The 11,235-nt window shown below is 37.4% G+C and overlaps 1 protein-coding gene across 1 annotated transcript in view; it reads left to right on the top strand.

The window, feature by feature from the left end:
* The window catches only part of LOC118733932, a gene marked incomplete in the record, with an annotated part of 328,743 nt that overhangs the window by 240,038 nt on the left and 77,470 nt on the right, over nucleotides 1-11,235 (top strand).

Raw genomic sequence — 11,235 nt, 5'->3', positions numbered from 1 at the left:
AAATTTAACTGCATACCGATATTGGCGAGTTGCCTCGGCAGTTTTTATGCACAAGGGGGATCTCAAACACATTCGTCTTTCCTCGTTTTGCTCAAATCCCTACAGATAATAGTCTACATTTTCATTTTTCATTTTACTGTTCACAGTCAATTTTTGTCTTATGATCGACATTTCCATTAAAATGGCAAGTCCATGGAGACCATGCTTACATACTGCAAAATGTGGCCCAGTTTCAAGGACTATTGCCTTGTGGCTTTCTAGACACTGAAGGAGCATTCCATAACAGAATAACTGTGGACAAAACAAATGTCTTGAGACAACCTGGAGTAAACAAACCTCAGGTGGAGTTTTTAAAGGATGTGCTCAAAGCAGAGAAGTACCGGCAGGAGCATAATCGATAACCTAGTTTCGAGATATGGTGCAAAAAGGTACTTTCAATGTTCTCTCGCCACTTCTGTGAAAACTAACTTAACATCGTCGGTTACCACACAGCAGCTAAACGAGCTCCGCCTAAGTCTCACGAATAAAGCCAAATTTGTATACTTAACTCTGAAGAGGAAGCCCGGCCCAAGCAACATCTAAATTAGAAAAAGTTTTTTCTATTCAATGGAAAACCTGTGGATGGATTCAAACTTGAAAGAGCTTCTCATAAGAAACCATTTGTCAATCGGAGGCGGCATCCCTCCATTTGTGTTATATGTAACATCAGGACGCACATCAGAAATTGCATGAGAAGCTCGGCCAAACACCTTTCAAAAGGATAAGTGCAAAAATATTATTATTTTTAATTGAAAATGAAAAAAAAAACACGATGAGTTGAATCTGTAGGCAAACGTGGCTTAAGCGGTATCGCATCGTAGGTATATCCGACAACTTAGGAGTTTAAACTGACCCTTGCCTTACAACTAGGTATATGAATCGGCTCGGATCACCGTTTCGTAGATGCTGTAGGAGCTGTAAAACTGCTCTGTTTGGGAGCTACTTGCTGCAGCCTGGGTCGTCATTTTTGCACCACCTATAAAAAGAGGCGGGTAAAAGTCTTAAATGGCTGACGAAACCGTAAATAGTTCTTCAATGGGGGAAATTTGAAGTTGTCTTCAACTTTAGGTCTAAGTGTGTCATTCATGCCCTAATTAGCTCTGTTGATGAAGCCTAGAGATACATCGGAATTAAGTATACTAGCTACTATTCATCCCCCTGGAAAACTTCTCGCATCCAAAAGATGGCTTTACTCCTTCCAATAATTTCACTGCTTCTAAATTACTGTCCATGTATGTATCCAACGGCCCTATAACGCACCGCAAAGGTCGAACTTCACTGTATGGTAGTGCTCCGCTTCGAAGGCGAATACTTTTGAACTTCATTTCACACAACCACTAAATTTTTTGGTGCGATTATGACATTATTTTCTTCTACTTTAAATGGAAATCAAATTATCAATCGTACAAAATAAAGGTAGAGCTGGATGGAGGTGCACTGATATCCTGGGTCTACATACCAGCTGGCAGCTACATTTCGGGTGTAAATATCTCATCGTGTTCTACATAATCTTCGATTGATTTATAAAGAGAAGAAATAGCTCAATATAAAGAACGAGGACTGAGATAGACCAAAATAAGAACATTAACCCAGGAAGTGTTCCATCCGGGAATTTACAAGGTAGCTTGCACAGAAGGAGTGCAGACATTTGGCTTATGCTCATTCCAGAAAGAGCATGGAAGTTTTGAAATTTGTTTCCAACCAGCTATCTGTTTATCTCTTCCTCTCCTACTCTCTGATTTTATTGCCATGATTATAATTCTTTAAACTTACCTTCGCTCATCGCTCGCTCACATATCACAAAATTTTTCGCGCTGCAATCGCGATCGTTCCACATGAATGTGCTCGTCAATGGGTTGCGGTTCGTTTGAATACCTGGCGGTGTGCGAAAAAAACGACGGAGTTCTATACAGTCTTGGCTGCTAAGACCATCATCGTTGGGCTGCTTATTATAGTGACTGTGTTCCGTCCATCCCGGAAACCAGTCTAATCAAAGAAAATAATAGGAGGAAAATGCAATTAGTTAAGCCAATAAATATGTTTAAGATCTGTACTTTGTATGTACTCACTTGTATATTGAAACAACAGCCCATCGCTCCAACGAAAGTCTCCTTCATAACTGCTATCCGAGCCACCGACCCAGTAGGCGTTTTGCTCACTATAACCCGGACTGTTGAAAACTAACTCATTGACTATTTGTTGTTGCTGTTCAGTGCGAATGGAAGCTAAATGGCCGCCTAAATTTACGCAATGTTCCTCGGCATCTGGCCAAGACATGACCGTTTCGATGGCGTTTATACAAAATTGCTGCATTGCAATCCAGCCGAAGTCGCAGCTAGAAACGATTTCGGTAATAGGCAGCGCTCTGTAGGCCAAATAAATAGTCGGCAGTTTAGTAAAGGATGTATTGTTGTCCGTGCCTGAACTCAAGTCCCCACCTAGAGGCAAGGTATTATATGTGGCACGCGATGCTTTGAAGAGATGTATGCTCAGCGTGTTTCCCGTTGAGGTTAGAATAAACGCACGCATGCGGTTTGTGTCGTTTATGCAATATGACCAGCGAATGTAATCGCTTTCGAATACCTTAATAACTACGCCATCACAGTTAGAAATATCATTGACCGCCTGCAAAGGTTTGCCGCTGGCGCCGTAGTTAAAATCGTTCACTTGATTTTCCATGAGCCTCAGAAATCCATCGAGCGCACTGGTAGAGCGTTTATTAATATGCTCTCTCGTGTGATTGTAAGCATTCCGCGCGCCTGAGCCATCATCAGTGCGTGCCGCCGCCTTGGGCTCGGTACGCCTAAACAGTGTTGTTGCGATGGGATTCTTCTTTGCGCTCCCAGTGCCACTATTGGCGGTCATATTTATGCGCTGCGTGTCGACTTGTACGCCCTGCGTGGTGTAGATGTTGAAAGTGTCCTGCTCACCAGCAGCATTCAGTTGAATACCGTCATTTGGCTGTAGTATGGCGCTATCGTTGTTCGTTACGAGCGTTAGACTTATGCGATTACCGTACGGCAGATGGATACGAAAGTAGCACTCCAGTGCATCGCGCATGCTTGAGCGAACATAATACTCGCCCGACTGATTACTCGTTGTAAGATTGTAACAGTAGTCTACTAGCTTGTAGCTCAGACTGAACATTGGACTCTTGTGGAAGTGTACTGTGGTGCGACTACGCACATCAAAGTGATAGCTGCGATCGGCAGCATTCAGCTCTTCCAACTTGCCACACAATCGCGAACGATCGTTGAAACGTATGAAGCCACCGCTGTTGCAAGGTACATTCAGTCGCTGCAGTTCAACGAGTATGCCCGCCGGTGGGACGTCGCCTTTCTCCAAATTCGCAGTCGCTGAGGGACTGTCTGGCTCGAAGAGTCGATACGGAGGGAAATGTACGGAGCAGTCGATGCTGTACAATGGAAGTGCTGTGTAATCCAACGAGCCTCGGGAAACTTCGCGTAATAGCAATTGGCAGTCTATGGAGAAGAAAGTTAGGAGGAAATTAAATCAAGAGTCGTTAACACAAGCGAGTGCTACGCGTTCGAACATTTTGTTTAAAGCTAGCTTGCGACCGAAAATTGTCAGTCGTGATTTATAAAACCAGCAAAACGCGTGTGGGTGTACATATTGGAAAGCAAAATAATGGACAATTAAAAAATAGGGCTATGAATTGTCTAACAAGTCACAGGACAAGTCTAAGGATATAAGAAGGTTCAATTAGATTAGGTTAGATGAGGATGGCTGTTTACATTTGGTTGGTGCACTTATACTAGTAATCCAATTGTCATTTGTCGTGCCAATAAGAGAGGATACGGAGGAAAAGGAAATATGTTGGCTGAACAGTCTCGCCTAATAGTTTGTGGTAGAAAAACGTTGGGTTCTATCAACAAATCTCCGCAAGTTGCTTACGTCTGTTTCCAAAAGCTTCTCGGGGCGAGAAAAGTCAGATTCAGAGTGTTTAAACTTTAAATTCTAGAAGGGTGGGTGGATGTTGTTTCACCCCCTCGAACCCCATACAGCTGCTGCAGTTGCGCCTTACCGCATTAATTCTGATTGCAAAATGACCGGTTATTTATCCCACTTACCAGAGATAAGAGCTACATTTACTGCCGTCGGTTAACCCGTTGCCACAAGAACCTAGCCACCTTGCATTTCAAGGTTTTTGAACATCATTTGCAGAGCTGACTAAAACCCATCTATCCAGAAGAGTACCAGATGTCGCCAGTGGAGCTCCGACCATTTCCTTACTCGGCAACAATTCCACAAGTGTGTCATGTGAAATAAGTAACTTTATGCATAAGTTCATAGAGAACTTTCCTTTCCCTAACAGGGTTGCAGACATGGGCAGCATAAGCCGATATAATTCGGGAATTTTTAATGACTTTGCTGTTATATTTTTCGTTACCTTCAAGGAATTTTCGGTTTTTTCGGGACTTTTCGAAAATTCTATGTTGTGTTTTATTTCTTAGGATCTTATTGAAATTTCGCGGAATTTTTTGGGACTCCTCGGGATTTATTTCTGGACCGCTTTGGAGTGTTCCAGGATTTTTTGAGGCTTTTCCGATATTTTTCAAGACTCTTTATTGAGATCTTCGGGATTTGTTGCTATATTTCTGAACTTCTTTGTCCTTTCATTTGCCATTTTTCTGGAACTTTTTTGAGTTTTTTCCTTGCATTTCCGAACCTCTCGCGAATTTTTCGGGATTTTCTGAAATATTGCTGGAAGTGTGCATGCTTGATTTTTTCTGGTATTTCGGGAACGGGTTACTTGTTATTTAAAAATACAGGCTTTATCATATTCGTTATTTTTTACATTTGAGTCCTTTGCATTTGCTAGTATAGTCCAATCAATCCATGTCGAATAGACTAAAAAATGGTTGGAGTTGACCATTTTTGATTTGGATGAATTTTGGCCAGATCTTTTCTATTGTCATATAACGACATTCTACCAACGGAAAAAGTTAATTTTTTTCAAAGGTCTAGATTTCACAGTTTCCAGGATTTCGCAAATTAATTTTTTGGTTTTATTTTAAAATAATATTTAGCGATATAAAGCAAAAATATATCAAAACATTCGAAAAAAATGATCGAATTTCGAAATTAAAAAATTCGTAAATGCAAAAGCTTATAAACATTTTTGGCTCAATTATTTTTACACTATACCTCCAAATGGTCTTAAAGATACTGAAATTTTCAAAAAGATGTAGTTTTTAAGATTTATGTACATATACATGTAAACTTTCGAACTGTGAACAATTTTTTTTGTAAACCCTATTAGAGTTAAACAAATTTTATTTTATTTGCATTTATTTTTAATTTGGAGTTTGCAATAGTTTTTTTTCCAAAATTTCAGGATCTATTAAGACAAGCCAGATGTTTTGAATAAACATACATTAGTTTTTGCTTTGAATTTCCAAATTTTATAACTTTTTTACATATCAGATTTTTTAAAATGTATTATAAAACAGCCTTAAACCGTGGCCAGAACCATTTTTGTAACTACATATTTAGTTTTTGGGATATAGATATAAAAATAAACATCCAAAATCCGAAAAATTATGAAATTTGGAGCTTTTAAAAAAATATATTTTTTTTCCTTTGGCAGAACTCTGATATGTGATAAAAGAAAAGTTCTCTCCAAAATTCATCAACATCAAAAATTGTTGAACGAAACTATTGGACAATAACGTAAGGCTCATAGTGTTCATAAGCAAAAATAATAGTCTCGATGAATTGCATGGAAAGGGTAAAACAACACCCACTCAGCGTTTGCAAGCGCTAGATATAAATAAATTTTCCAGCAATTAAAATACTTAGGCCAATTTGTTAAGTTTTCTACTTTCATGCAGTTCAGTTTTTCTTAGTTCTTTCAACACAAGAAAATTTATCGTTGTTTTTTAATTTGCATCGTTCTGCGCTACTCACCTTTACGTAGTTGAAATTTAAAAGTTTTTTTGAACACCACATGTTGTGCTTCGAGTTTTGTGTTGTCATTGTTGTTGTTGTTGTAGCTACTGTTATCATTACCGTAGTTGTTGGTGTCACCAGCACTGTCACTCTGGAAGGTCGCACGAAAAAAAACTCTGCAAAAATTGTAAGAAAAAGCAAATGAAAGCCAGCAGAAGGAAACTTTATCAGTTAGTAGCCGTTCAAGTTGAAGTTTTCGCCATAAAATATATCTTTTCTTTGAAATTCAATGCGTCACCGCAATGGTAAGAAAAGTTCAAGTATAGCAAAGTCAAGTTTGGTAATAGTTTTTGTTCGAAAATTTTATAAAAAAACGTAGTTTATAGACAAAAGTATGTACATAGTAAATACGTAGTAAAAAGTCAATGGCATGAAAATTAAATAAACCAAATATACTGGTACGTACATTTTTATAGTAAAATGTATATTAAAATAATACATAGAAGGTAGACATTAGAATATCTACATACATGAATGAAACAGAAATATTCTAAAAAATTAGTACTTTCGATGTACCGGCCAAAGTCTTAGTATGTAAAGCGCAAGACATTCTAAAGATAGCGTCCGTAGCTGCGCGTTTTTAATATGAGGTGAGCCAGTGTTGCCACTCACATATTTTTTCCTACCAAAAAACGTACCAAAACGATTTTGAGAGTACCAAACAATTTTTTTGTAGTAATAAAAGATACATTATTTTTCTAATTTATTATTTTTCGGAAAGGAAACACAAAGTTTTAACCATAAATTTATTTCACTGGGTTAAAAAAGATATTTTTCACGCAGAATTTTTCGCAATGTCGACATACAATGTTTTCTAATTTAATTTTTTCTGCTATTTTTTATACTATAACAACAAACATAAAAATGTAATTTCTAAAATCTTTTCAAAACTCAGGAGAATCCAATAAATTTTCGTGCAAATTTCAAATTTTTTAATCCGATTTTTTTAGAAATTTTTTGAGTATGCAGTTTTGTTGCCCAATAAATTTTGAACGCGGTCAAATTTAATGCACTTCAAATTAATTTAGCTTTCTTACTTGTCCATCACTCCATTAAAACTAATCTGTCTTTATGTATTTACTCATTGAAAAGTCAAGCATGATAGAATACAACATTGCGCCATCCAGTCAGCGATGACTTTTCTTAAGTAAAAGTAAACAAAACCGAATAGGAGGATAAAAGAAACCGTCAAAGCAGTGAAGTTTTTAATACATATTAAATTTTTCGATAAAAAACATGCTTCAATTGTGTTAAATTATAAAAATATATGAATTGACAAGACCAATGTTGCGGTAGCCCTGACGGCGTCACCCAAGAACACAGAATAAAGAAAAATCAAAAATATAGATGTAAATAACTGGTAAAATTGTCAAAAAGCAAAATTGCTCGCAGAGAAAGAGAGAAAAACCAACAAGTACGGGAATGCTCTTCGGGTAAAAACTGGTAAAACTGTCAAATACACCGTGGACGCCATTTTTTGTTGGTATAGCAGTTTTGTTTATCATCTGGGGGATTTGGGGGTCAAGAGCGTATGTGCTCTTGCGTATCCTAGTGAAAATGTGTCTCTTTGGGCGAGTCACAGAAGTGACCGAGATTATTTGACCAAAGTAGGTAGGGCGGGTAGGGTGGTCCAAAAATATATGTCATGAAAAATGTTTTAAAGTGTTCTTCCAATTGTTTATTAAAGCACTTTTTATATTAAACATTTTGTGAACCTTAGCGTCATAACCAGAGATACATAAAACCCACGTTTCAGAAATGACGGTATTCCAAAAGACCTACCAGCGGTGGCGGAAATAAACAATTCCGAACAAAAGGATTCTAATTTTGATTCCAGATAATGTTTATCAATCAAAATTAAGTTGTTTATGTAACCATTATTGCAGGTTACCTCAAGCATGCTGCGCAATCAAATGCTGTCATTCAAAATCTAGCAACGACACGATGTTGAATATGACTGTATCAACAAGCCACAGTACTTGAATCCATTCCACGAAATTTACTTTGCATTAATTGCGTACAAATAACAGTTAATTATGCTGTACATTTCGAAATGTTTGTATGTATGGCCTGCTAAACGCACTTCACAAACACATCTCCATCTGCTAGGAAATTAAACGCGGTTCACTAGCAAATGATGATTTAATTAAATGGACACAATGCTTTCACTACAAAGTAAATTGAATTAACTCCACCTCTTTGCCCATTTCGCTCAGACGGCAAACCGCAATTATAACTTGGCAATTATCTGCAAATTACTCTGGTTATCATTCTATGAATTGCTCTTCGCTACAGCGTTCAACATCCGCAACAAACCGACAATTATGGCACGCATGAGAAGTAAAGGAAGAAGATGCTAAAGAAGGTGATGATGAGAAGAAAAATATGACAGGATATGCATTAGAGTGGTCCAAAAACGGCAAAGTCGGAATTGTAATGCTCTCACCCCCTAGCATTGTTCTATATCGGAAAAAGCATACCCCTATTTTTTTACCTTGAAATCAAAAATTATTTAGAGGTCGCTCAAAGCGCTCAAAGTTTTCCATGTATTTTTATATGGGAAAAATAAAATTTTTCGTAGAAATGGTATAGAATTCTTGAAAATCAATAATTTTCTATAGGAAACCTCTGATTCTCTTCAGGAGACTTTTGATACTAATACCCAATTGTTTATTTAACCATTTTTTAATACTAACGATTTTTTATTGGTGCATTTTTCGGGTTTTTTTGTGAGTTTTTGGTGGACCTATAAATTATAGTTGCGATGAACAAATGGTTAAATAGATAATTGGGTATTATTACTGGGAATCTTCTGCAGATAAACAGAGTTTTCTGGTAGAAAAATATTGATTTTTAACTATTCTATACCATTTCTACGAAAAGTGGTTTTTGCCCTGTATAAAATACATGGAAATTTTTAGGAGCTTCGAGCGACCTCTAAATATTTTTTTATTTCAAAATAAAAAGTAAGGGCATACTTTTTTGGTATAGAACAATCCTGGGGGTTGAGAGCCTACAAATTCCGACTTTAATTTTTCACATGCATTTTTGGACCACCCTAATATACATACGTACGTATATGTGTTTATATATGTATCTGCCTCAGATATGAGTATTTATGTAGACTATGCTATGTACATAAAATATACTTATTCGAGTACTACGAAATTGGGCAGTGCTGGGAACGTTTTTTGGACATCGTTAATGCCCGACTTGGACTCCAGTTGTAGTGATTGGGACAACTACTTTAGCTGCATTTGCGGGAAAAGGCAAACACTTAGCAGATATGCTACCACAATAATTGTGTCTGAATAACCGAAGGTATAGTTGTGCTATAATGCAAACGAGGCTCGGCTGCTATCACTGAGGGCAGAAATAAAACCCACTCTAGCCTAATATTAAAACGCATTAGGAGGTCAAATAGGTCTGGGGATAAGTTAACTAATATGTCCTCCAAGTTTTTAGCTACATCTAAGATTATTCTCAGTGCTCAGAAAATGAATCTAGATTTGCTAATCCAGTGCCATAAGCCAACTGAATGAACCTTGTTAGTATGGCCTTAGAACTAAGAAATCTGCTATTGACTGAATTTTCACAGTGCTTCAAATCCCTGTTAAAACTTTTGGCAAGAAAAATGATGTATCTACACAACTTTTTCGACGGAGTTAGAGCTATGAAGAGAAGCTACCTCTACAAGGCCATGTCTAGTTTTGGAATCCATGGTACGGCAATGTAGAGTGGCGTTGAGCACAGCCTTTAGCTTCATCTTCTTCACCAGGCCCACTCATTCAATTTCGGCAGTAAGAAGTCGTTTATCCTAGTGCTGTAGTGTTCGCCAGTCACAGTAACCGTATTGCTGATGACGTCCTCAAAAAAATACAGCCCAATCACTCCTCCAGCGTAAACAAGCATCGTCGTTTTGTAACAAGCATCGTCGCTGAAATTCACTTTTCAAATGATGTGATGGATTTCATCGAATTAAAACACCTCAAGTCGTTTTTTGAAAAAAAAAAAAATTAAATAAATATTATAATGGATTTTTCCCATTTCAGTGACGATAAGTGTATCTTGCTTTATAAGTTCACGCGCAGCACCGATATTTTCTGGCACACTAGCTGATTTTGGACGAGGTTCGTCGGCGGGCAAACTAAAACCCCGATTGAATTCGATAACCCAGCTTCAAACAGTGGACTATAATTTTTTCACTGAGACGTAGTCTTCAAATCCCTGCACTGTAAACAATACAAGTAGCATCCGAACGACAACACGTATCAGTAAAATAATCTCCTAGGCTGTCAAACTCTTTGATGGAGCAGCCTTCATACATACGTACATGCATACAAATATATTCCTATTTGCGTGGAAGAATTTGGAATGAGAAGATGTCCGAATTTTTGTGCATTTTCAAGATTCCTGAAGGAATCGGGAAATAATTCGTTCCTGTATTCCCCAGCTTTGTTAAGTCTGCGAAACTACTAGCTCGTTCACGCCTATCTTATGCGACAGGTAGTATGCATTGAGATCTCTATTGTACTTTTTACAGCGAATCATAACCTGCTTTTGAGACTATGGAACGACTAAGATCTGGGGGTTATATAATATCACAATATGCACTTTGCACGGTTTGCTGGTTCTAGCTATATAAAAAAAATTGTACTCCCCTTCAAACTAAAAATCTGCAAGAAGTTAAATTTTTGGTTAGTGGATTCCTTTAGCCCCTGTTGTTTCTGACTGAGTTGTAATCTTGAGAAGAACAGGAAAAAGCCTCAACTTATTGTTGTTCAAATGTTATTTTGGTTTTCAAAGGGTTTAGCTGCAAGAGTAAGTACAACAAAAGAGAAGTAGGACATCGTTTCAAAATTCTAGTAAGTAATACATATCTATCTAATACTACTGATTTTCAAATTCCATCACGGCAAAGTGGATGCAACGAAATACTTGATATTGAAGGATTGCTCAAAGAAGTGTCCAAATCGAGGAAAAGGAAACGGGTAATCAACCTATCTAGTGTAGTAAAGTTTTCATTGGTCTAAGCTGGTGTGTGCCTTACAGTCTAATGGATTGACTTTAAAATGTAATCATGACCACCATCAGCTTTTCCCTAAAAAGGTGGATATTGCGCTGTGTATCGCATACTGTGCTCTATAATAATTACACACCCTCACAGCTAAATAATTATTTACTCATTTGAAATTTAAAAGACAATTTTGTTTTCTCACCTGA

The sequence above is a fragment of the Rhagoletis pomonella genome, unplaced genomic scaffold (genome assembly GCF_013731165.1).
Source record: "Rhagoletis pomonella isolate Grant_MI unplaced genomic scaffold, Rhpom_1.0 Rhpom_scaffold_00002, whole genome shotgun sequence".
In the NCBI taxonomy this organism is placed as follows: Eukaryota; Metazoa; Arthropoda; class Insecta; order Diptera; family Tephritidae; genus Rhagoletis; species Rhagoletis pomonella.
This window is presented reverse-complemented; position numbering and strand designations above follow the sequence as displayed.